This window comes from Ambystoma mexicanum, chromosome 4q (assembly GCF_040938575.1).
Source record: "Ambystoma mexicanum isolate Mex_15411 chromosome 4q, UKY_AmexF1_1, whole genome shotgun sequence".
Lineage (NCBI taxonomy): Eukaryota > Metazoa > Chordata > Amphibia > Caudata > Ambystomatidae > Ambystoma > Ambystoma mexicanum.
In genome coordinates, this window is record NC_090928.1 from 54,665,899 (window position 1) to 54,693,482 (window position 27,584).

Below are 27,584 nucleotides of genomic sequence, written 5' to 3' on the forward strand. Positions count from 1 at the left end.
CTGAGGGATGACGCAAAGCTCTGCAGCACATGTTGCCATAGCAAAATTCCCACGTTTCGTGGGTCATAAACTATTAGCACACGATAAACTGGAACCGATTTGAACCAATTTGAAATGTATAAAACATGTCTGCTCCCCCATAGCTTTGCTCATCTTCTCTATGGCTGTACCAGACATGGATGAATCTGGGTCCGCTTAAAGCAAAAAATAAAACTGTTGTTATATGTTTGTTTTGTGACTGGTGTGTCTTCATTTATTTACATTGATTTGGGACTAACAGATGGCACCCAACGTGGGGCATCTTCCAATGACCACCCATTGCGCTTTGCGAGGACGAAGTGAACTAACCGAGACCAGTGAGTATCGGGGAGGCCCTGCCCTTAGATGCGTGCTTCCTCGCAGACTGCTACTTACGATCACCGTTCGCTGCTTTGACCAGAGGTCGTCACGGCAAGAGCTCTGGACTGTATGCAACAACTGTGTTTTGTTTTGGGAAGACCACCAGCCACAATGGGGGTTCGTTTGATTTGATGGGGGAATTTGAATTTTGAATCAGGTGAGTTTGTTTCAAACTGAAAGTGTTTGGACATTTGTTTGGTAATAGCGAAAAATATATTGTGCTAAATATTTGCCAGGTAATAACTGTTTTTCTGTAAGTATGCCTGGTTCTAGTAGGTTCTCATCCTGTTGGGCAACGCTTTGTTGCCAGGGAAGACAACGGAATGGTTTAGAACATAATCAACCGGTGCCACCTGAAGGGTCGTCGGCGTATGATATGTATTTGATATTTAGTTTGGGAGCTGTAGTCTTTAACAGTATTTGGCATTGCCAGACCAGACATGAAGCAGAACTTCAGTGGCCAGAGTTGGGAAGTTTTGAGATGGCTAGAATACAGCATTTAGAGTTTGTATTGTTGAGTAAGAAAGCGAGGCCTGCTGCCTTTGACGCAATTGGTGACTGGAGGAAGGAAGCCACCCAACGCCTCAAAAGTAGAGAGAAATGTGCACGTAGACATATAACTCAAGCTGGGAAAGCTCTAGCGCATGACCAACAGAAGCAAGAAGAAGCTATTAGGAGTATGGATAGGGGGTTCCAATTAGAAGTACAGAAAATATACCCCTCAAAAGAATTGCGTGCATCTGACGAATTGATAGATAAATTACTGAATGAAAGATGAACACCTCCTACCGCACCACCTCCATATGTACTACTGCCAATACAAGCACAGCAACCATTACCAGTACCAGCCACACACCTGATGATTTTCCTCTGCCACCTAGTGCACATGACTTACTCCTACTTTGTTCTATCTCCCTTGCATTAACGTGTAGTTTTACCTTACAGGTGTGGGGTTTATTTCAAACCTTTGGGAAGGGTCGGACTTGAGGGTTACAGGGGCCCTTTTTGTTTTCATGGGTCGGACAAGAGGGTAACGATGGGACCTTCATCTTCGAGTAATTTCGAGTGATTTGAGATGTATTCTTTCAGTTTATGGACGGATTTCACTACCAACTCCTTCTACTACTGCACATTTGTCCCCTGTGAATGTCCCTAGTTATCAGAGAATTGTAGCACATAGCACAGTACCTCCTGCACGAAAGAAAGAGTTGCGAAAATGGACAGAAATATATATAGAAGAGGGTGACAAAGCAGCCGCTTTGGGCTCTCTAACAGATCATGGGGGTATCCCTGAACAAAAGGTATTACTGGAACAAATGGGACTATGCCTAGCTGAGATTTAGAGCGATCTGACTGACTCCGCTATTCCACAGGAATTGCAGGATTTGAATGTCTTGTCTTGTACTAGAGATACCCACTGAAAGTGCATGAACACATGTTAAAATTCTTTTTTTCTTTAAACTAGAATTAGACCATCTACACCAAATAAAATTGGACAAAGATACACAACAAGCTTCATATGTCCTGAAAAGATTTTTACCTGCACGAAAAATAGTTAGTGAAGAAATGCGCATGTGCACGAGAGATGCTCTTAGATGGATCTCAGATGCCTCCATTTCACCTATCGATATTCATGACACGTTTAGCCATTATTCTCCAGCTAAACAACGAAATGTATTACAGGTCATGATTGAATATTTGCAGGATGAATGCTTGAAAAAGAAATGATGTTGTCCCGCCGATATTATGGTGATTTATAAGCGCGCGTTTTCTACTGACACCGAGCTAACCTCATTGTCTCTCGACCTGGCTTTGCTCCTTAATAAACGATCAGAGTTTCCCACTACACAGCTACCCATGAGAGAGGTTCCTCCCACTCTCATCCCAAAGGTAGAGATACCTGGTGCTGATGGAGGAGCTGCCATGACTATCCCTGCACACTACATCTCGCAATTTTTTCATGTTTCATTCTCACAGCAGGAAGTTAACACTCTTAAACAGTCTATCCTTGACATCAGGGAGAATCCTACAGGGTTGTACAAAGAAATAGAATGCGTTCTGAATTTGTTGGTTTTCACTCTAGGTGACATCTACTTATTATTCCCAATAATTTTACCTGCAGATTTATGGAAGCAGATTAGGACCATAGACGATCAACCTAATATGGGTGATACTTGGGTTGCCCTTGAAAAAGCTGACAGGTCTAGGAAAGCGGGAGAGAAGCCTCCACAGGGCATATTAATGTTACCTAACCATATTGTGCCTAAACATAAGACTCTAGTGCCTGAAAAGAGAATTATTTGGGCTAAAATTAACCGCATGCATGCATGGGAAGACAGAGGGAGCTATCAAGTATTTTAATAGGTTTGAGCAAGTGTTTTCAAATGTTAGTGGTCAGGATTTGAGTACGGAACCAGGGAAGAGATTGTTTGTTGACAAGTTTGTAAGAGGATTATTGCCTGATATTCAGTCTCAGATCACTGCCTCTGAAAGTCCATGGCAGACTAAATTGCAATCTGAAGTTCTCAATATGGCTCTATATTATGAAAATAATACAGGGAATCAGGAGGGGCAACAGAATACTATGGGTGCGAACATTTTTGACAATACTACACACACTTATTTATCTGAAGATTTTACATCTGACGATGTAATGTTCTGTTAGGACAGCCCGAAGCAGGCTCTGGAACCTACTGTTATCCCTGTAGACCAGAAAGGACCCTAAGTAGAAATGAAAGTTGGGGATAAGGCACACACTTTTTAGCTGGACACAAAAGCTAAGAAATGCTCCATTGACCATCTGTGGGTACCAGATATTCCTGTCAGGGTAAAACAATGTATCAGTAGGGTTTTCTGGTACTCCGGTAGTGAGTCCAGTTTCTCGACCAGCGCCGATAGATTTGCGACCATTCACTGACTCGTGTCCATTTTTAATGACCATAAATTGCTGTGAAAATCTGCCAGGATTGAATTTGGTGAGGAAATTGCACGCAGTGATTTACTGCTCTCCAGAAGGAGTGTGCTTAACTATTTCTCCCTAGCTGAATTCCACCTCCCAGATTATGGCTTTACCTTTACCGAATGAATTGCACCAGGTGCCTACTAATTTATGGGCAGTAAACAACAACCATGTAGGAATAATAGATGTCGAACCAGTGCGCGTAGTTTTGAAATCCGGTGTTACGTTACCACGCATTCTACAGTATAAAGTTTCTATTGAGGGTGAGCAAGCACTTAAAAGTATTGTTTCTGATTTAATGCATCAAGGTCTTATCACAGAGATCTCTGGCAGCACCTGCAATAGTCCTGTCTTGCCTGTTTATAAGAAAGGTGACAATGCATTACCCTATCGTTTTGTCATTGATCTTCGCGCGATTAACAAGGTAGTAGCACCACAGTTTCCCATTGTCCCTGACATCACCACCATTTTGACTATGATTCCTGCAACGGCTACGCATTTTTCTGCCATCGACTTGAAGAATGCATTTGTCAGCAGACCCATTCACCCAGACAGTAGATATTTGTTTGCATTTTCCCTTGTAGGACGCTCTTTCACTTTCACACGAATACCGCAAGGGTATATCGAGAGTCCTAGCATTTACAGCAGGGCCCTCAAGGAGCAACTCGATATGCTTGATTTACCTTCCTCTTGCACAGTGATACAATACATTGATGACCTGCTTATCGCTGCAGATTCAGAAAGCGCTTGCAAGGAGGGTACTATTCTATTATTGAAGCATCCAGCTGAGCATGGCTATAAAGCATCTTTGAAATAGTTTCAGTATTGTCAACAGGAGGTTGCCTACTTAGGCTATCTCCTGTCTAAGGAGGGTAGGCGCCTTGCGCCTGAAATGATACAAAGCATCTCTGGCATGGCTGTACCAAATACACAGAAAGAAGTTAGGGCTTTTATCGGAATGGCTTCAAATTGCAGACAATGGATTCCAAATTTTTCACTTCTGATAAAGCCAATGTTGGCACTGACAAGGAAGGATGTATCTTTACTGCTGCCTTGGGATACGGATTGTCAGGACGCTTTTGATCTGCTCAATACTGCATTATGTTCTGCGCCAGTATTGGGCACACCAAATTATAATAAGGAGTTCGTCCTATTTGTGCATGAAAGAAATTGATGCGCTTTGGCTGTTTTGACTCAGGAATATAGAGGAAAAAGCAGACCATGCAGCTATTTTTCCTCCATGTTAGACCCTGTCGCATGCGCTTTGCCGAAATGACTTAGGGCTGCAGCTGCTGCTGCCACCTCAGTGAAACAAAGTGAAGGTATGGTTTTGGGTCACTCCTTAACTGTGATGGTACCTCACTCAGTACATGTTCTGTTGAATAGAACACAAACTCAGCATCTCAGATTTGCTCGACTCACAAGGTATGAGTTGATCCTATTTTCACCCCCGATCAAAATTAAGAGATGCTGTTATTTGAATCCTGCTGATTTTTTGCCACCTCTGACTGTGGAAGGCACTAAATAACACATCCCATGATTTCCTGTATGTCACCGAATAGGACACCAAAGGCAGAATTAATTTGAATGATACACCATTGACATCCCTTGATGGAGAGCTATTTTGTGATGGTTCTTGTTTTAAACTCTGTGATGGCACTTCTACCACTGCCTATGCAATCACCACCTTAGACACCATTATCTAAAACAGGAAAATTCCTCACAACTCTGTCCAGGCTGCAGAGATAGCTGCCTGGACTAGAGCTTGTGACATATCCCACAGGCTTAGTGTAAATGTTTATACTGGCAGTTAGTATGCCTTTGGAGTAGCTCACTGTAATATAAAGAACACTCCAGGCTGCTTTAAGTTGCTTCTTAATAAGTTTACTTCCAGTTCTTAAGTTACAAGTTACATGACACTGAGACATCAGGTATAAGACAGAGATCACCGGCACCCATCCCCCAGGGAGGGAGGGACCAAATGAACTGTTGCAGAACACTCAACACAGCATTCTCACACTCATACATCAACATGCCACTTGACACAGGCATGACATCACTAAGCACATGACCAGCTTCAGCAGACTCAGACAAGCACATCATAACACTCACAACTTTGGGAGACTATGGGCTGAAAGGGTATTTTTAACATCTCATGGTATGAAGATTCAACATGGTCCCTTAATAGTGCAACTATTATCCGCACTTGCTCTCCCTAAACAACTGGCTGCAATGAAATGCGCAGCACACCAGAGGGTGACTGACGACATCGGGAGAAGGAATGCATTTGCAGACAAAATAGCAAAACAAACTGCCACCGACCCACAATCAAGAATTTATGTGTTGGATTCTGCTAGGTGGGTTGCTGAAACTGGGATGATGGAGGAGGCCATTAGCAGTGTGGAGGAAATTCAGGCTAAAGCCATGAAAGAGGAACTTGAACTTTGGGCTTCTGGGCGTGCAGGTTTGGATAATGATGGTTGTTGGGTTGACCATGAGGAACAGAGATGGATGCTGCCCAACGCTTATGTAACAGCTGTAGTTACTATGGCACATGGGCCAGCTCACATCAGTGCGAAGAGTATTTGTAAACATTTAGACCCAGTATGGAATAATGACAACTTTCCCAAAGTCGCAGAACGACTAGTCCAGAGCTGCATGATTTGTCTACAACACAACATTGGTAAGGGAATACCAGCACTTAAGAGTAGTTTCGCACATCCCTCCATGCCATTTGAAGTGATTCACTTTGACTTCATTGAGATTGAGCGATGCCGGAACTACAAATATGTGTTGGTAGTAATATGTGCATTCAGGAAATAGGTTGAGGCTTTCCCTTTGAATAATAACACTGCCACATCCACTGCAAAAGTCATGCTGAAAGAGTACTTCCCTAGATTCGGGTTACCCAGAGTAATTTGGTCCGACAATAGACCTCACTTTATAGCCGCTATCATATTACAGGTATGAGAGGCGCTACAGATTGATAAACAATTTCATTCTGCAAGCCATCCTCAGAGTGCCAGTTTAGTTGAGCACCATAACGGCATCCTTAAGAACAAACTAGCAAAGGTGTGTGCACATAGCAAACTGAAATGGCCTGACGCCTTACCCTTTGCATTGTTGTCCATGAGAACTGCTGCCCAGACAAGACCAGGGCTTTCTCCCTATGAAATAGTAATGAGGAGACCTGCTAATGTATGGAACGCACCGAGACCCAAAAGGCTGGCTGAGATTGAATACCCGTTATTGACTGATTATTGCGACCAATTGACTCAAAACCTGCGTTTGATTCACCACAGGTTCGAGCAGCTTTGCCTGACAAATACGAAGGACCTGGTCACTGCATCCGACCTGGTGATTATGTTCTGATCAAAGACTTTGAACGGAGCTCGAGTCTTGTGGCTCGCTGGAAAGGTCCCTATCAGGTGCTACTGGTCATTCAGATGGTGAGTAGAAGGGAAGAAGCACTGGATCCATGCAGCGCACCTGAAGTGAGTACACTTGCCTTTGCCCTACGGCAGGTGGGTTAAGGAGGGGGGTGATGATCCATAAACCAAGTGTGTGCCTTTCAGTGACGGCACCCATTCTGATCCTGAGAAAAGTTCAGAGCCCAAGCAAATTGAGAATGTATCACTTTCTTCAGATATTGATCCTTTGTTCACGGACCACTCTGTGCTTGAAGTAACAAGGTATAATCTGAGACCATGGAAATAGCAGGGTAAGACATTTTTATAGTGTAGGAAAGTGCGGTATGAACACTGCACCACCAAGAAACCAACAGCGTACCCTCCAATATCCCTAAAGACGCTTCAAGGAGTTGCAGAGGGGGGCAGGGTAAGAAGAATGCAGGCAAGATCAGCCACATGGTCAGGTGCCACCCAAGGATGAAATTATAGAGCCTGTTTCAGTGAGGCTTCTTAATGGATACTGAAAACTATGCCTATTTTTGGGGCATGTAGAAGCGAGGACATGGAAAATATCACCACTGGCGAGCCCATATCTAAATGGCTGTGGTCCACTAGGGACAAGTTTATAATCATAGCAATTATAGCATGTGTCGTGATTATATTGATTCCTGTGTTATGGTATTTGAAGAGTTCACATCCACTTAGTATACTATTGCCTACTGTCAGTTCAACCACTTTTTCTCTTTTCTATGTACACTTGCATATTCTTCGTCCGCTTGATGTCAAACACAGAGACAGGTATCATAACAACACACTCATACAGATCCTGAATGACACTCCTGTAATCTTGAACAAGACTAATTGCTGGGTATGTTCTTACCTACCACAACAGGGTGTTCTGTGTTTGCGAATAAAAGCACAACCAATACTGCCTCCACCAAGAATATCGATAAAAACTCTAGACCCTACCAATCGATTATCTCATTTCGAATGTCACCAGTAGGAAACAGGGAAGCGATTCCACCATCCTATACCATTAACCATGATCCTGACACAGTACCATTCTGTTTACGTAAAGAAGGTTACCGCTATATGGGCACGTATGACAAATGTATGAATACTACGGTTTTGGTAAATGCAAATAGGCCCTTATACATTGGGGGTTCCATTTACTTTGTCTGTGGAAAAGAAGCTTATCCATGGTTACCCAAAGATTGGAAAGGAACCTGTTATCTGGGGATACTATTGCCAGGTGTATATGTCACGTCAACTGTAGAAATATGGAAACATCGCCCTAGGAGGGGGATCGATGATGACACAGCTCTTCAGATATTAGGGGATGTAGCAAAATCCATGATTCCTTTTTGGCGTCAAGTAATAAACTCTCGAGATATTAGAAGGTTGGCTAGAGTATTGGAGAGAACTATCAATGTTAGTAGGTCTTCAGAATAGAATGGTTTTAGATGTCATGTTATCGGAGCATGGTGGTGTATGCAAAATGGTCGGGTCAGCGTGTTGCATGTACGTATCTGACTCCTCTCCTACCGTGTTTCAAACTATCAAAAGGTTAAATACACTGAGTTATGAAATTCAAATCCCTGAAGGAGATTGGGACATTGGAACATGGGCTTGGAACCTGATTAGAACTTGGGGTTGGAAAATATTCTCAGCACTCACTATTATCATTGGGGCCATCCTGCTCTGCTGTTGTTGTATACACTGCTTACCTGTTCTAGGATCTGTGCTAGGTAACTGCTGTTTTAGATCTCTCATGAAATTGAAACTTGGTCCTCATCCTCCTGTCAATATGACTAATGCCTTGATCATGCAGGATGTTGCGATCAAACAGTTTATGGCTATCAATGTATATGACTGATGATTCTGATGATGTTGTATGACCTCAACGTGTTAGCTTAGGCTAATGTGAGGGTTTGTAAAAATGCATCTGTTCTGTAGTATGTGGTATTAGCCTAAGCGCACACATTGAATTGCGCCATCAATACTTCATCTTGGCCATTTTGCTCAGTTTTCTGGTTTTCATTACACATACGTGAAGGTTCACAGCTTGGAAAGCTCTTAACGTATCTTTGCACAGAAATGCGGGAAATGCTGAGCACATTGTTTAGCTTTAGTTTAGGGCCTTGAAGAGCTGGCACGGACGTAGATAACTGGTAGCTACGTGGTACTGGTAGCTACATGCCTTCCATTCTTCCTGACCCCTGACTCTCCGAGGCTAATTGTGCGACTAGGTGATTAAAAGGAGCACAATTCATGCCATGTATATTTCTGAAAGACTTAACTACCGAGTCGAAATGCAGAAGGACCTTTTAGTTAGAAGCAACATATAGATAATGGAGCGCAAGGAATGTTACCTTGTGCTAGGAACAAGATATACTCCTACACTCCACTCTGCTCTGTTCCCAGACGGTAAACTGTCTGAGGGATGACACAAAGCGTTGTAGCAGTTGCCATAGCAAAATGCCCACGTTTCATCGGTCATGAACTATTAGCACATGATGAACTAGAACCGATTTTAACCATTTTGAAATGTATAAAACATGTCTGCTCCCTCATACCTTTTCTCATCTTCTCAATGGCTGTATGCAGAGATGGATGAATCTGGGTCCGCTTAAAGCGACAAATAAAACTGTTGTTATATATTTGTTTTGTGATGGTGTTCATTTATTTGCAGTAACTCAGATTTGGGACTAACAGTCAGAGACTATGTGATGTCCTGCTTTGTCTGTACTCAAACAAAACTTCCTCGCCATCACCGTTTTGGTCTATTAGTACAACCAGCTCTTCCTAGCAAATTCTGGTAACAAATATCCACCAACCGCATTGTGGATCTTCCTCCTTCTATGGGATATACAGCTATTATGGTCACAATTGATTCATTTACAAAATTAGCTCATTTTATTTCAATTCCTAAGATACCCACAGCCTCACAAATAGCCACATTAATCCTACAGTACATGTTCTCTAAACATGGTCTCCCTGACACTATAATTTCAGATTGTGGTTCCCAATATACTTTCCAAATATTGGTCGCTGATATGCAAAACCCTTGAGTTCCGGATTATATCCCCAAACTAATGGGCAAACTGAAAGACTTAATCAAACCCTAGAACACTATTTACGTTGTTTTGTATTAGCCCTTCAGGATGATTGCAAAGAATCACTACCACTTGTAGAATTTGCTTGCAATAACTACCATCACAGTGCTATTAACACTTCTCCCTTTCATTGTACATATGGTTATCAAGCTTACCCAATATTATCCCTGCCATCACACCAAGTCCTGCTGTTGATACCTTGGTGGATTCAATTAAAAAAGGACATACCAAAGCCTTATCCACATTAACACATTCCAGGGAACTTCAAAAGAAACAAGCTGATAAGAAATGCTCCTAATCCGCTAATTTGCACATTGGTGACAAAGTATGGTTAGCCTCCAAGTTTTTATCTAGCCATTTAGTACCTTCCAAACTATTTCCACTGTACTTTTACCCCTTTTCCATTCTAGCTGTTATCGGACCAGTAGCCTATCGGATAGGACTCCCCAAATCATGGACTCGAATACATCCTGTTTTTCACATTTCCCAGTTGAAACCCCATCTTCCAGACCGGTTTAAAAGAATAACCAATTCCACACCCCCACCTATTGACACTCAATCAGGTCCAGAATATGAAGTAGCAGGAATATGTGATTTGCGATACTACAAAGGATGACTTCAATATCTCATTAACTGGAAGTGATATTCTGTGTGTGATCGCACGTGGGAACCAGCTTCGAATGTACATGCGCCCACATGTATACGACGTTTCCATAGATCACGTCCGTGGAAACCAGGTCCTTATCGCCAGAAGGGGGGCATTCTGTCAGAATCGCTATTCCCTATGTAACAAATGGGAACTACAAAAATAGCACTATTCATCCTTCTTCCACCATGGCGTCAAATGGTTCCTCATTTCCCATTCACCTTGCTCGATCTAGTTGCTTTCATCATGGCCGCCCTTTGCTCAGCTCCTCCATCTCTTTAAAAACACTCTGTGGAGTTCATTCAGCGTTTTTCTACAATTTTGACTACGTGCTACGCCAAAGGAAATGTTTTACTTTGTGAGTTCAAAATTCTTCCTTCCTTCCCTTTTTCACCCCTCTCAACTTCCTTGTGTCTTTCTCCCACTACTTCTTTCGTTCTATTTTGCTCTGAAGCTCAACCGCATTGCAATTCTTCTGCCGCAGTCATTTACTCAACACGTTCCTCGTTTTGCTGAATCGGAACACTGAAAACACTTATTGGCTACTTTTCGTCTGTGGGGGTTCCTACTTGCTTCTTGCTTTATCTGTAGTCAGTCTTTTTCCAATGCCGGAATCGTCAAACTATCCATCCAGTCTTGTGCCTCCCCTAGATGGCCCCGTGTCCACGTCTGCTTTGGGGGCTATCCTGGCCTTTTGTGAATTCTTCCATTGTGGTTTGTTTCCCCTTAGTTGTGTTGCCTTTCATCACCATTCTCTCTGTGGGATTACGGCTTGGCTCGTCAGTGTCTTGTTTGATCACTGTGGCACTCCTTCTGGGTGTCTCGTTCTACTTCCCACTATTCAGCCCTGCGTTCTTCTCGTCTGGGATCCGAGATGATTTCCACCACCTTTAATTATCTATTTGGTGGGGACCTTGTCTGTGTCGTGTGTGTGCAGTGCCTGGCCTTGGGATCCTGGGCTACTATCCCTCCTTGTCTTCAAGTGGGCCACAGGGTGTCCCCCTTTAGCCTGACTTCTGCACCATGTTTTCCTCACCCCTTGCGTAAGATTGCTGTTGCCGGGGCTGTGGTCTTCAATATCTGGCCACCCTTGCCTTCTGTTTGTCTCTGAGATGTGGCTGCATTCCAATATATCTTTATAGCTGCCTGGTGTGTAAATTTAATTGCATGCTTTCCCGGAGTTGTGTTGCGTCCCAGGGTGTCCCATCATGTATGTCTGTGCTTAGTAAGGTCTGGCAGTGCCTGCCGCAGACAGGTCCCAGCCCGACGTATTAACGGGCTGTGCCTGCCCTCCTCCCTCCCTCCTTACTGCTGTCTGCCGGGTCACAGCATTGAGGGCTTGCTCCTATTTTGCCACGTCAGGTCTGCATAGTCCTGTATCTCCCCGTTCCAGGCAGTGCTTCTCCGTGGTGCTGAGTCCATCAGGCCTCCTCCGCAGGGAACCCTGTGATGTTTCCTTATCTTGGCACGGCACTGTTAAGTCTGCTCATGCGGTTCCTGGCTGGGTCCCTTCGCCGGCTATATCTTCTCATGTGTGTGTGCTCAGCTCATCCTCTCCACAGTCGTCACCTTTTCCACTGGCCCTCTCTCCCCGCAGTGCCTGCTATTTCATTTCTCCATACGCCAGTTCAGTGTAGTCAGGCGTGCGCCTCTTTGTGGAGCTCCGTTCACTCTGAGGATGTACCGGTTGCTCTCGTCTCCTTCCCAGGCCTGAAGCACCCTCTTCTCAGCACTCTGCTCCGGTCTACAGTGGAACTTCTGCCTCTGTGGTGTGATTACAGCACAGTTCTTCGCTGGTCAATGCCATTTTCGCTCAGCCCGTTTGAAACACACTGTGTGTTATATTGGCATTTTGTGTAGTTTATTTTTCCGGGGCAGATTCAGTCGCTCACTTCCTCTGCAGCACCTGATCCTCTGAATGTTCACCTTTTTGAGGCTTAAGCTTGCCGCTTATAGCTTAATCTATTGTTGGATCTGCAGGAGCTGCATCGAGAAACGACTGCTTTACATGGCGGTTAGCCACGCCCCCGAGGATCTTCTTCTTATGGGTTTTTCAGAATCAATTTCTCAAATCGGCAACATAGTTGCGTGATATTGTGGTTGAGACAATACAATGTTATCAACAAATCCAGTGTAAAAGATAATACACTTCCTATGTTCTCGTAATTTCAAAAAGCTTTCATACTAAAAAAGTGTAGCATAAAACATTAGCTAGGTTATGGGGAACATTTGTCCCCAAAATGCCTAATAATAACATTAAGATTGTTATGTGTACATCTGCAAAGTGCGGTTAATTTAATTTATAGTAGATGTATTCCATTTGTCTTGGAGGATATAATTGGAAGCAATTATCAAGGTAACTAGACAAATATCTGATTGTGGTAATGTGGTATTACCTAGTTATAGTAATAGGTGCCATTCGCCATGTTAACCACAGAAAACAGAACACTTCAGTATACAATTCAAAAAATGTATTTTGACATAGGGAGATTGTTGGAGAATAACAACGACAAATGAAGACTTTGATAAACCAACCAAACCTAGAGGGAAAAGGATAAATTAAAGTCTCACCATTCTTTGACATATCAGAAAGTTAAATCCAAGGGTAGTTCCCCTTTTTCACAAATAAAAATCACTTACGTTCTTAAGGGTTGTTTCTGTGTCCCAGCCCACATTTCTGACCATGGCCATTACAGGGAGGGTCCTGCTGGGTACAATGTTGTGCATGGCCTCTCTTAGGAGCCTGTCCAGGCCCAGTGTTCCTTCTGGTCATGAGCTTAGTTGTCTCCATATGGACTATCTTAGGAGCCTGCCATGGCTCAATTGTTCCTTTCAATCATTAACCCTAACAGAGGCCCAGAGTGTCCATTGGGTTCTGAGCACTACACAGGGTATGGATTGCTGGCAAAATGTGAATGTACCACAGTCTCTGTCCCCCCTTTAAGGCTATGGACCCACCACACGCTCAAATTGTCTGCCAGGCATTGATCCCTCCACAGACTCTGGTTCTTCTTCAGGTTAGGTTAGGGTCTTGTTCAGTGTGGATGCAAGTTCACCAAGGGTTTGCTCGCTCAGATATAGAACACAACTACCTCCTTGCCCTGGGTGGTGTAGCACCTGCCATGTTTTGTTGCCTAGCTGTTCTAGGTAGATTATCAATCTGCAATAAATGTACCACCCCCAGCAATGCGTGATGCACAAAACCAGGTTGCTTAGCTCCTGTGAAGCACAAGTATAGAGCTAAGATTTAGACAATGGCTGCCTGCAGATGTTGGTGCAATTCCTTCGCTGCTGAGACAACTGACTGCAGTGAGTCTCTCAGCCTGTGCCTCTTTCAACCACCGGCCCTCACTTCTCCTCTTATCTTTTGTATAATGCTTGGTCCTCTTTTGATCATTTGTTCTGTGTGGTAAAATGATATATCATTAACCAATTGCAGTCACTGATCCCTCAATTGAGGATGGAACAGAACAATGCCAAAACTATACCATGAATGCCCATTAGAAGTTAATCCATCACACTGCTGCTGTCAACAGTGTCAATAGCTGTCAACTGATGCAGTACAGTTAAGGCAGCTAGTTTTCTGTGATTCCCCCCAGGGTAAAAATTGTTCCACCACATCCATTGCTATAGTCTTTGCATGTGTAATAGGAGAAGAGGCTGCAAGGACTCCAAGCAAGGCATTGCACTCCAGATACGGTTTAAGGTGTTCTGTAACCAACGTATTTGATGGGAGTTTATGGTTACCCTTATTGCTAGTGAGGGAAAGGTTATTTCCTGTTTACATTTATCCTGCATCATGGACATGAGAAGTCCTGGATTAACAGTCCTAGAGAGATCATCAGCATTTACCCAAATATCACATGTATTTGCAGTATGGTGTCTTGGGAAGGCATACATTCGTTCTTGCTCCTTGGACCATCCCTACTTGGCTTTCCTAGACCAACAAGAAAATGATGGTGAGGCCAGGTGCTGCATGGAATTTGCAGCGTCTGAAAAAAGTTCCACAAGGGCGGCAGTAGCTTAAATTGTTGTGCATTGCTTATATTCATCATTGAAGTGGAAATAAGGTGGAAAACGATAGCCCCATTTATAAGGGACATTTTTGTATTTCAGCCTTTGAGTGATCCATTTATTTTATGTTGTCCTTGACGAGTGAGTGGCTGAGTTTGATTTTTAACCACTATGACATCAACATTTACCTAAACTTAAGAAAGATTTACTAAAACAAAGGCAACTTCCACTATCTGATGGGGAGGACATTCTGGGCTGTTGTTAAAGCCAAATAAGTCACTAAATTTGAAATGTTTGTTTAGTCTCATATTCCAAAATGAATCCACAAGTCGATACCATGGCTGCAATTCTTGCTCCTGAGAAAGTGTTTGGTTGTGTTTCATGTGCTTTCTTCTTTGCCACTGTCCAATGCTTCACCTTCGGCCTCGGCTTTCTTGGTTGTGTTCAATTACTTTACTTCTCTATGGCATTTTGTCTAAGGCATAATAATGCATGTTTTCCTAAATTCCTTTCAGGGGTATCATCCTTTAACCACTTTATCTGTGGAGGACCAAATGGTCCGCCTGGTCCACTTTATGACCAAAGAACCTTCAATTGCTACTGATGAGTTGCTAATTAGCAAAGCTCCAGGTTCTGATCTTTGGTGGCCAAATTCATACAGAGTTCCCTGTCTACCGACTGAGAGAGGAAGGACAGCCAAGGAATATCAAGACCTTGCACCGGAACCACCTGCTCCCAGTCGGGGATGAAGTTGAGCTGGCACCGGAGGAGACAGAGGAAGAACCGGCCAAAGGGCCAATAACAAGACAGCAGCGACTCTGTGCCGAAAGGCCAGAGAAAGATTCTTCAAAGGCGCAATCCCCAGAAGCTTCTCCAGGTACTGAGGCCGAGAGACCATCAGATGGCCAGCCGGAAGCCAGTGAAGACGCCGGCCCTGAGGGCGATCAGTTTGATCTCAGGCACCTCCCACAGTACTCCTGAACTCCCAGGAACCTGATCTAATGAAGGAGGAATGGGAGACTGAAAGGAACGGGCAATGGGCACCTCACACTGGAACCCTGGTGACTCATGTGTTAACTTCATAACAGGCCTGCTCTCTCTGGTGGTACGACGGAGAACAGTCGGGCCTCATCTAGGTTCTCCCACGGACTCTGATCGATTAGCGACCAAGTTTGAATTCATACATCAATTACTGCTGCATTTACTTAAAATAAGGGAAGATCTACTTGAACATGTGTGACATCCACTATCCCATAGAGAGGCCAAAATCACGCTGTGATTAAACACACATAAATCCCCATTAGACCGTGGCTTGTACCACCCTTTGTTTGTTTAGTAATATGTCCCAAATTGGCTTACTTTTGGAGTGGATACTGTGTGTGCAACTCTTGACGCAGAGAAAGTATTTGATTCTGTTTCATGCTGTTTCCTCTTTGATACTCTAAAATGTTTCAACTATGGCCTCTATTTTCTTGGGTGTGTTCTATTAAATAATTCTTCCCCTATATCTATAGAATGCATGAATGGTCTTCACTCTTCCCCCATATAATCAGACAGGGGTACCTGTCAAGAATGTCCACTGTTCCCCATTTATTATTTTCCTTCTTTAATAAGGCCCTTGCAGTCCTTCTTCATTATAAACACAAACATAGAGGTATACACGTTGCAGGTTAATCCAAAATAATATCAGTATACACTGATGTCTATTATATGTTGGAACTCTGCACACAATTCATGGCACCTATCTGTTGACGGTGATACAAATGAGATCTACCTCAGTTTCTAGTGTGAACCGGTCAAAATCAGAGTTGTGGCTTCTTACGCTCCCTGTAGTTCGACATAGAGATATGGGTAGTTGTCAGTGGGTTATTACTGTCATTATTCACACATTTTTCAATCTAGCATGCTGATAGCGAAGAGATGAATAATGAAACATTGGACTGCCAAAATAGCACCTTTATATTATTGCTATATGTTACGGTTTTCCGTCAAACCTTAAATAAAGCTTAAAAAAGGAAGAACTAGAAGGATGTGCACAGAGTAATGTGGTGCAAAAGTTCTACAAGAAGATGAACTGCAGAGTCATTTATAATTACTGTAGGATTGAGAATGAAATGAGGGGTAAATTGTCTTTCCCCTATTTCTCACGATTGCAATATTTTTGGGACTCACTGGGTGCTGTACTTTAGAACTGGCCTGTTTATTTATATCAATCTACAAGCTTCTTGAGAACGTTATAGGTGAAGGGATTCAAATGTGTAATTCCTTACACTTGACGTCTACTAGCATAAATACCCACAGATAGCAGCTGAGGAAGTGCAGCCTGCTAAGGAGGCTATGAATCCAGTCTTGCACCAACAGTTTAAGCTTGCATTCATTTCCAGCCTATTGCGCAAATCACCTGTGCTACCATTCTTTTGACTGCATCCCCACCAACTTCTCATATCCTCACACCCCGGTTACCTCGCCCTTTGCCACTCTTCACTCTTATACCAACATTAACTACTTATCCACCCGCTCCAGCCACTCGTTACTGTACCATCAGCACAAGAAAGTTATTTATTTTACTTTCCATATAGCAGCCATCTTGATTTCTTTTTAAGGGATTCGGCTTGCGTTAGGCTTGAAAATGATTCCCTTAAAATACATCTATATATGAGTACTCTGGAGTGAGCCCAAGGGTGCTGTACTCAACACGAGGTGGAGTGGCCTTGGTTGTTAATGGCCCTAAGCCCTTGCCGCAGCACTCGCTCCACATTGCTCAAGTGAGTGGGCTGTTACTGCCTCAGCCCCCACGTTAGCATTAATTAACACATTTATATATTAAATGAATTTGTTAACCACCATGTCAAAAAGTAATTTGGAGATAAACATGGGGAGGAAAATCACATCATACTATATAATAAAAGGCCAGATGTATTGTTGTCCGATGCCATCCTGCCCCTTTCGCCTATTATCACTGCTCGAGGGAGCTGTTGCCTTATGCATACAACAATAAGACTGCAAGTTCATCTTCCAGGCAAACAAAATGTGTATTTCAACAATGATAACATACAATTAGCTGCAGAAAAGGCCCAAGACAGGGATACCGTTGCATACACTAAAATAAAAAAAATTAAAAAAAACATATAAACAGAAATTCATTTGATTAAGCACTATTTCGCTAACAAAATAAATTACTTTTTTCAATGTACTTATGTATCATGTAATTATTCATTGTTTCTTGATATGTATTGTTTTATCAATACTATTCTTCATGTATGTTTTAAACTTTATTTTATGATCTCATGTAAACTTCGAATCATGCTGCATGCGAATTGTATCACAATGACATCCCTCAACATTATATATTTCAGTCCAAAACTCATAAGTGGAATCCAAGACAATGATGAGCAGATACAACAATTGTTCGTATGTAATATGTTGAACTTCAAACAGATTCTGGGAGATTTTGTTTGAGGTTAGTACTCTTCCACATAAAAGGTAGCAAGATTCTTTACAAACATTTTTTTTATATTAGCATAAATTAAGTTAAAATACACCACATAATATATTAACACTCTGAAAATGTCTTCATTTGCTACACATATCAGCCAGTGTACACAGGCTTTTCCACTAGTATATAAATATAGGAAAAAGGGAATCTACTGTGTGGCACAAGGAACTTATTGCTGTGGGAAGATATGAAGCTGAAACTACATTTATTCCAATGGAAACGATGATTGCCAATGCTGAAAGACACCAATATTTGGCAAGGATCAATTAACAGACTGAAACAGTATTACCTGGAAGAGCTCATGTGTACTAATTAAATAATGTATTTGTTTTGATTTCGAAACACAATATGTTGCCTAACTTGACAACACCTTAGCTCACATTTCACAACTACATAAATGTACAGGTGTAATATAACCCATATCTGTACTTATGAATTCTATCTCCTATACACTTACATAATCTGTATCATATGGACCATATGCAATCTATGTATATGGATTGCCTCAGCCTACTTCCTATTGATATTATAAATTAAAAATGATAAAAAGTGAAAATGAGAATTTCTGTTGACATAGCAGTGTGATCAATTTATTCTCCTTAGTACTCTTTCATCTTATTATCGCATCTGGTCTTTTGAACAAATGTTCACTCATATGCTGGGCTCGTCATTCCTCCAACAGCCCTTTAATTAATGAGTGCCACAAAACTCCAATCTTGCCCACTTCTTTTCCCAATTTGCACTTCTCCACTTCAATCTTTTATTATAATATTTCATGCTAGATTCCTCCTTATTGTAAGTGTTATATCAGTGGGTGTCCTTGTTTTCCAAGTCATGGTCATCGTCTTTATTCCTTCCCATTTCTTCCAGTTGGTTCTATCTAATGAGTCTCAAACATGTATTCCTTTTGTTTGTTTCTTGAATCAGTTTAACTATATTATTGTAGCGCCCCACTCATTTAATCTCAATTCTAATAAAACTGCCTTTCTTATGTGTTTTTCAGTCTGTTGCGTCTCCTTTCTCAATAACTATCAAATTGTGGCCAACTATGCATGCTCTTTCGTCGTCTGATTGTACTTTGTGTGTCATATCTGACACAGTCCTCAGTGTCTCTCCTCATATCTTTCCAGTGTCAAGGGATGGCAGATTTCAGCAATCATATATCTAAAATGTTTAGTCCTTTACTACTTTTCACTCAATATATTCTACACACTTCACATAGCTTTAAAACATTACTCTCCTTCCCCCAGAAGCTCACTGTCTCCAGAGCTCTGGTTCACTCTAGTCTCGACTATTGCAACAGCCTCTTTCTAAATCTGTCTGCTTCTATTCTCTGCCCTCTGCAACTCATCCAGGACAGGACTGCGAGGATTAAGTTCAAAAGCCTTTGCATTGTCACCAAGGCTTTCTGGGGCCTCGGGCCTCAATACCTTCAACTCTCTCTTCCTAAATATCTTCCTTCTCGAGCTCTCCGCTCATCCGCCCCCAACTCCCTCAGGGTCAGTCACTTCTCCAAGCAACGAGTTGGTGGTAGATCTCTTTCTTCGGCTGGGGCCTCTCTCTGGAACAGCCTCCCTGCATCCCTGAAACTTGAGGAGAATCATCTGCGGTTCCGGAAACACCTCAAAACCTTTCCCTTTGCTTCTGCTTTCTCTCTCCCCTGCTGATTTTCCTGCTGAAACTGTACTGGTTACCTGGCCACCCTCTGATCTCGGCCCAGGTCCCCTACCCCAACAGTCGCACCCCTGCACTGCCTTCCTGGCAACCCCTGCACTTGGGGATTGTTTTCTGTATGCCTACAGTCCCACTACCAGCGCCTGACTCCTGATGTCTGCACTTACCTTTGCACTTGCCAACAGCTGGCCGTACTTTTACTTATTGTTAATTTATTCTATTTATCCTATGTACTGCACTGTCTCCTCCCTCTTCCCCCCCTGCACTTTACCCTTTCCCCCTTCCCATGCACTTGCGTGATCTGAATGACACCTGGCCTAGTAGGATCGTTATCTCGTCTTCCCTCTCTTCCCTCCCCCTTGCCTCCTCACACCTTGAAACACTTGTGTATAGGCGCGTTATAAATGCCATATCATATCTTAACATTACTCTGGTAGGTTAGTTCCTGCAGTTCTTATACCAGTGTAATGCAGAGGATGAGCTGAGAAAATATGGAAAAGCGGGCCCTGAACATAGAGAACACATTCTCATAAACTTTACTGCCAATCTGAGCACCTGGTATCAAAATGAAAGTCTATAGTATCTGCAGATCTGTTATTTTTGCAAAATTCTTAATAAAATTAAAAACTCTAACAAAAGCTGTGATTTCACAAAGCAATGGAGAGGAAAAAACACATTTTACAGTACCTATCTTCAGTCTGAGATGCACCATGCCTGTGTAACAAAATAGAAATATTTGATCAAGCATTAAATGACATACTAATAGAATCAAAAACACAATCACTCTAGGTATTGTTTAGTAACACGTGCATAAAGTCTTATGTTGAGACATGAAAAGTTTATTTTTGTAATTTGCAAATCGATGATGAAAGTTAAGTCTTTGCAAATTATGAAGATGAAAAATGATTTTCTGTACCTGATGGTCTGCGATGCCACGTCCCTGTGTAACAAAATAAGAATATGTGCTCAAACATTAAATGACATACTAATAGAATCAAAAACACAATCACTATAGGTATTCTTTAGTAACACATGTGTATAAAACATGATTTTCCGTACCTTGGGGATGTGGTTTCTTCACTCTCGCTGTGTAACAAAAACATGCCAAATTACTTATTTAGAAGCATTAGAGAGGTTTTGCCACATTGATGTTACAATTATCAACACATGCTGAATACTGTGATAAACGGGCATTAAATATGTACAAAATGTGCGTATTGACACGTGCTGACACATTGTTAATATACCCTTGCTGTGCTTTCCCAAGGCACAAACACTTGCAGGTCATTATGATCAAGCGCACCAGAGAAAGAACAGCCCTATTCTGCTGTCCACTCACAGTAAGAAGCACGCAAAGCAGAATATGGAGCAGGTCAACAAGAGTGACTTTACCAATGGGATCAGGGCTTTTTGAATTACAAGGACGAGTCTAATCATCATTTACAGACCCAAAGCTTTCATGATTTCTAACATCTGGTATTTTGAATTCTTCTGAACCCTGTTTTGTAAGAATTTTGTATAAATAACTCAAATTTTGTTTGCACTCTTTTTCCAAAACAATATTTAGCAGACTTCTTAGGCAGAAATGAGGGACCAGGTGTGGTCATCTGATCATAGAAGCAAGATCTGGAGGATCTATTCCAGCTCTATACACAACCTGGTTGTGACCATCGACAAAGGGATGGTACATTCCAAACTCAGCAGGACATTCAGAAAGTTCATGCACGATATCTGCACCAGATGATTGTTTTCCATTGGTGTACCAACAAGCCACACACAACGATATAACACAGACGATTTTTTAGTTAATTGCATTATGGCCTGTTCAGATTGCAATAAATAATATTCTGTCCACATATTTATTTCAGATATAGGGCCATGCCTTATTTCACAAAATTAAGTAACATGGTCCTCTAGCCAGGTAATTATCATGTGTCAATCAGTGATATGCCTTGCAATTATCAATGATCTCCAAAAAGCATGTCATTATTAATGATCTCTAAAATGCATGCACCAATCTTTTGTCTTTTCATGCTTTATGACCCTTCATCCAACATGGTATGTAAACATGTGTTTCTTAAGTTTTTGACTATTGGGTATATTGTTGTTATTAATCTATCATGCTATTTTGTTATTACTCACTGTAACCCAACTAAGTGTTTTAGCCCTGAAGACAGACTCGATCCGAAATGCATTTGGAGCTCAATAACAGTTTCACTCGATATACGGATGCACTTTTGCCTTTTCATGCAATTAAAAAACTGATAACATCTCGAAATTCTTGTTTCGAGAACTGAAGTACAAGAGTTGAACTAATGTGAATATTATTAGCAGCTTTCGAGGTAAGCAGGGCATGAGCATACTTAGGACTAGATTTTCTTCTAGTTCCATTTTTTCTATGAATTCATGCAACCTTCTGCCAAGGCCCTAAGGCAGAGGTCTCCAACCTTTACGTTAGCTAGAGCTACTTGTAGTGGAGGCCAACAGTGGAGAGCTACTACCGGGCGATATCTGGGTGGGGATATTTATAAACCTCTGAATTTTTACCAATATTATTTTGGCCCAATTATTTCCTCTCTATAAACAGATGGAATAACATATGCCTTCACAATTATATTAAGAACTTCAAAAACCTCTTTGTTGCATTATTATTTATTAGTAGCTGTCTCAAAAAGACAGATATTTTTTGGACTACCACACAAATATCCTGTAATTGTTGTGCCCCTCCTTTGTGTTTTATACAGGCTTTCTACATGCAATGCACACTATTGTTTTCCAAATGTGTATTTCACACTTCCATAAAAAAAACAATAGTAATTTCCAAATTGAAAAATGCTGCTTGTGTTCACTGGTTTTCGTTGAATTTATTTTTGTCAGACACCACACATACTCTGTTATTTGTGTACCCCTCTGTGTTCTAGCACAGGTTACATTTATACAGATAATATATGCTTGTCAAACTGGTTAATCACAAATAAATGCTTCTGTTGTGCTGACAGCAGTTTTCAGGAAATTAAACTGTGGGTTCAGGGGTGCCAACTTTTGATTTTCAATACAGGGGCAGAAATATCCCCACCTCCATCCTGAATATAAGCAAGCAACCAGCCCAACCCATACCCTGGCCAAACACATTTTATCACACTTTTTCTATGATTCCAGTGCTATGCGGACGACACTCAGCTCATTTTCAGGCTACATTCAGCCACCTCTACTCCCTCTCTCATCTCTGACTGCCTGTCTGCCACCCAGGAGTGGTGTGCCGCCAATGATCTCTGCCTTAATGCCAGTAAGACCGAAATTCTCCTCATTGGAACACCTGCTCCCTCCTTTCCTGTCACTCTCTGGCCGGCCTCCCTTGGCCCTCCTCCTACCTGTGAGGCTAAAAACCTCGGGGTCATCTTCGACTTCACACTCTCCTTCTCTCCTCACATCTCTGACATCTCTAAGAAGTCACACTACCAGCTGCACCTCCTCAGAGGCATTCTTCCTTTCCTCTCCTTCCCCCAGAAGCTCACTGTCTCCAGAGATCTGGTTCTCTCTAGGATGAGAACAGCCCCTTTCTAAATATGCCTGCTTCTACTCTCCGCCCTCTGTAACTCATCCAGAACAGGACTGCAAGACTTGTCCTTGGCCTCAAGCCCAGGGGTCGTATCTCTCCAGGACTGAAATCTCTGCACTGGCTCCTGGGGCCTCAATACCTTCAGCTCTCTCTTCCAAAATATCTTCCTTCTGAAGCTCTTCGCTCAGGGTCAGTCGCTTCTCCAAGCAACGAGCTGGTGGTAGATCTCTTTCCACGGCTGGGGCCTCCCTCTGGAACAGCCTCCCTGTCTCCCTGAAACTTGAGGAGAATCATCTCCAGTTCCGGAAGCACCTCAAAACCTTTCTCTTTGCTTCTGCCTTTTCTCCTCCTCTCCCCTGCTGACTTCCTGGCCGATACTGAAACTGCACTGGTCATCTGCACTGGTCATCTGGCAACCCCCCCTGCTCTCAAGCCCAACCCCCCCAGTCACACACACCTGCACTGCCTTCCTGGCAACCCCCTGCACTTAGGGACTGTTCTGTACCCCTACAGTTCCACCACTAGCACTTAACACCTGATGTCTGCACTACCCTTGCACTTGCCACCAGCTGGCCGGACGCTACTGATTGTTATTTATTATCCCATGTACTGCACTGTCCCCTTCACCTCGCCCCCACACTTTCCTCCTTCCCCCTTCCCATGCACTTGCGCGATCTGAATGACACCTGGCCTAGTAGGATCATTGTCTGTCTTCTCTCTGTTCCCCCTCCCTTGCCTTGTCCCGCCTTGAAACACTTATGATATGATACAGCATTTAGTTTTGAATATATAACATCTCAGCATCGGTCTGTCAACCTGCTGAGCTACTCTGGCAGGCTTTTACTGTACAGCGGGTCTATGGATCGCTTAATGTACTAAAGGTGGGTGTACCTGTGTCATGGAAGTGATTTAAAGTGGAAATGTACAGTGTGGAGTTTGGAAAGAAGCCACATGAACAAAATTGCACAATTTTTAAAATATTATTTTGAACATTTCCAGGCGAGCAGCAGTGCTACTGTGATATATTCATTGTGTGGTCACAATGATCCTGATCCTGCCCCAACCCCTCTGACATCTCTGGCAAACAAGAGCAGCTTGCTTAAGCAAGACAGTGTTGGGGCACACAAGGCCAACTCTGGTACTACAGGCGGCCTGCAGAAGCAGAACGTGATACTGACATCTGTCAGGGAATTGCCAAGCAGCTCCATGTGGCACAGCAGCCAAGCTCCTCGCTCGCAATTACGACGACCAGGGTTCGGATCCTGATCAATGAAAATAACCGCAAAAACACAGCATTGAATAATTTAACTTAAAAAGTGTTTCTTTTTCAGTATTTCCAGCGCGGGTAGTCGCCCACGATCGACCGTTTGGCGACCTCTGCCCTAAGGTATACTCTGATTACTTTAACTACTTCTAAGAAAAACCTACCTGATCTACAGTGGTGCCCACCCTAATCTTCCTCATTCAGAACATTACCACAGAGTCCACTTCCTTTCACAGGCCTTATAGTCTCAGGTGCATCTGCAAACATGAGACGGGCAACCAACCAGCCTACAAACATTCCCAAAAGAAATGAATCAAATGAATCCCCTCCCTGGATCATAAAGGCAGTACTACTTCCCCAATCAATTCTTGGGTTGTCTGTCCCTGCAGCCATGGTGTCCTGCTTGAGATTAAGGGTTGTGGCAGTGGCTTCATGATTTACTCTTGTGCTGTGATCTCTTGTTGGAAGAGGAGTTATTTTGGCAGTGCTTATCTACCACGGGTTCAGTGAGATGGTGAGCCTCAGAGGAATCACACTAACTGTAAAGTATCTGGTAATGTGGGCACCATTCTCCTCAGCTACAGCCGTTAGTGTCTCCTGCCAGGTGTGGAGTTTTAGGTTGTCTGTGTCAATTGCCTTCAGCCTGATGTGAGAGACTGCTCACTTAAGAGTCAGGCAAGACACAATAGTGTATAGTTGCCATGGCACTAGTTGTATTGTTATTTTTTATGTGATATTGTACACAGTCGGTAATAAAAGACCTTCACAGTAGCAACATGAACATAACAGAATAGAAGACCACTGACCTGTTCTTCGGTAGAAGAAGAAGAATAGAATGCTCACCTGGAACTCTCTCGCTATGTCCTTAAATACAGGCACCAGGAGAAAGCCCCAGGGAAACCCTTGTGGGGAAAAAACCCCTGTGAAGCTCGGGAGCGCTGATGTAGGCTTTCAGGAGAGGCTGGAGTGAATGGGTAGCGCTGGTAGAACACCACTGGGCTACAAGGAGCATTGACTCTTCGGACATGCAGGAGGCTGTTGAAAAGATACAACAGTTAAAGAAGATAGTGAGAAGAGGGTAAGTCTGTTGGCCGGGAGGCGTACCTTTAAGGAACTCCGGAAGGAGATGGAAGGAGACGAAGACCCGTCCAGGATGGTAAATAGTTTGCCTTTGGAGAAGAGTTAGAAGAGTTAGAAGTTAAATGGATTGAAGAAGTAAAGGGGAGAAAGAATTGGTCCTGTCCCTACACCTACCGGAAATATCAGGTCTTTAGAGTACACACTATAGTTTAGTGGCAGGTTCTTTGAAGTAACCGCAGAGCAAGGAGGGGACTTTAGTCCCGTCGGAATCGTAATTCCGTGTGTCTGCAGTAAAGATCGAGATGTTAGTCAGGGAGTCGAGCAGCTCGCGGACGAAAAATACAAATGCCGACTGGATAACCTACGTAGAAATAGGACCCTGGAATGCCTTGATGAACACGGTGAATGATACAGCCGAGGAGAATCCGAGGGGTATGAGAGGGAATCTGAAACATACAGAGGGATTCAGATGGGAGCTCGAGATGAAAAACGCTACAAGTTTGGGGAAAGGTTAACAGAATTCTAAGTTTCAAACTTATGAAGCGTAGCGACTGGAAACAGTAGCAACGCGCTGCCGTGTAGGATACAGGGTACAGGGACTGAAGTACTACTTATGGAAAAGTAGGAGGAGCTTCGATCTCAGGATCAGCCGAAATTAATGGAACTGTGCTATGCACCTCAGGCACCATCTTGGGAGAGGAGATACGAACAGTAGAGAGATGACGCTAACGTCGCCATAGCGACCAACTCTGCGGCCTGTAACCACGACCAAACGTGACAGTAGGCACTAACTGAGACCTCCTTGTGGAGTAGGTTGGTGTTATGAATCATGTGGGTATTTAATGCAGATGGAGCCCTTGTGCTATTACATTTTGTTCCTGCACTTCCTTCCATGTTTAAAGAGCAATATGTGCAGCACTGCATATGCTTTGCAATAGCAGAGTTCTGTCATGCCTGCGCCATGGGCGCATACATTTGCTATCAATATGTACCTTATTTCCCATTTGCGAGACTTTGGTGCTTTCCTATTTTTCCCAACAAACTACACTTACCACAATGCACTTGGCTATAACCATCTATTCCTGGCCATTCCTATTCGTCATCTTCGGAACTACAATCCCCAGAAGCCCTAGGGATCTGCTCTGCTTCCACCAGCTCAGGAACAGAGAGGGAGGTGGCCGATTGTCTGCAGGTGTGCTGATCCAGGTGCGACCAATTAGCCTGCCTCTGTGCTGGGTTGGGCGGTATAAATGCTGCTGCCTGCAGAGGCTCAGTCTCTTGCATTAAGAGTCATTCCGGCACCTTTTTGCTTCGAGCTACGGATCTTGTATGCGGTTCCTCCTTACTCCGGCTTTGGATCCAGCGCCCTGCCGGGCTCTCTACATTGCAGCTGATCACGCTCTGCTGCTTTCCAGCCTCCGCCCTTGCCCTGCCGGGCTCTCTGCTTTGCAGCCGATCACGCTCTGCTGCTTCCCAGCCTCCGACTTTGCCCTTCCGGGTTTCTGCCTTGCAGCCGATCACGCTCAGCTGCTACCTTCCGCCCTGGTCTTCCAGGCTCCTGCCCTGCAACCTGCCTTACTCTGGCTGCCTACAGTCCTTGTCCTCTGGGCTCCTTGCCCTGCAGCCTGCCTCACTCCGGCTGCCTACAGCCCTTGTCCTCTGGGCTCCCTGCTCTGCAGCCTGCCTCACTCCAGCTGCCTACAGCCCTTGTCCTCTGGGCTCCCTACCTTGCAGCTTACAGTCTTCTGCAGTCTTCTATAGTCAGCGGCCCTGCTTCTCTGGGCTTACTCCTTGCTGACGGTCCTTCTGGCTCCTTGCCGCGCAGCCCGCTTCTCTCTGCTGCCAACAGCCCTTGTACTCGGGCCTGTCTACCTTGCAGCCGATCACGCTCCACTGCTTGCTACCTACAGCCTTTGTCCGCTGGGTTCTCAGCCTAGCAGCCCTCTACAGTCCTCTGCAGCCTTCTA

The 27,584-nt window shown here is 43.4% G+C and overlaps 1 long non-coding RNA gene across 1 annotated transcript in view; it reads right to left on the reverse strand.

Annotated features, from left to right (window-relative positions):
• Positions 1–27,584, reverse strand: part of LOC138468473 (uncharacterized) — a 241,543-nt gene that overhangs the window by 114,015 nt on the left and 99,944 nt on the right. Inside the window, exons 3-5 of the long non-coding RNA XR_011268268.1 lie at positions 20,774–20,800; positions 20,631–20,654; positions 20,402–20,428 (exon numbers count right to left, since the gene is read on the reverse strand). This is a non-coding gene — a long non-coding RNA (uncharacterized lncRNA). The remainder of the gene's footprint in view (positions 1–20,401; positions 20,429–20,630; positions 20,655–20,773; positions 20,801–27,584) is intronic.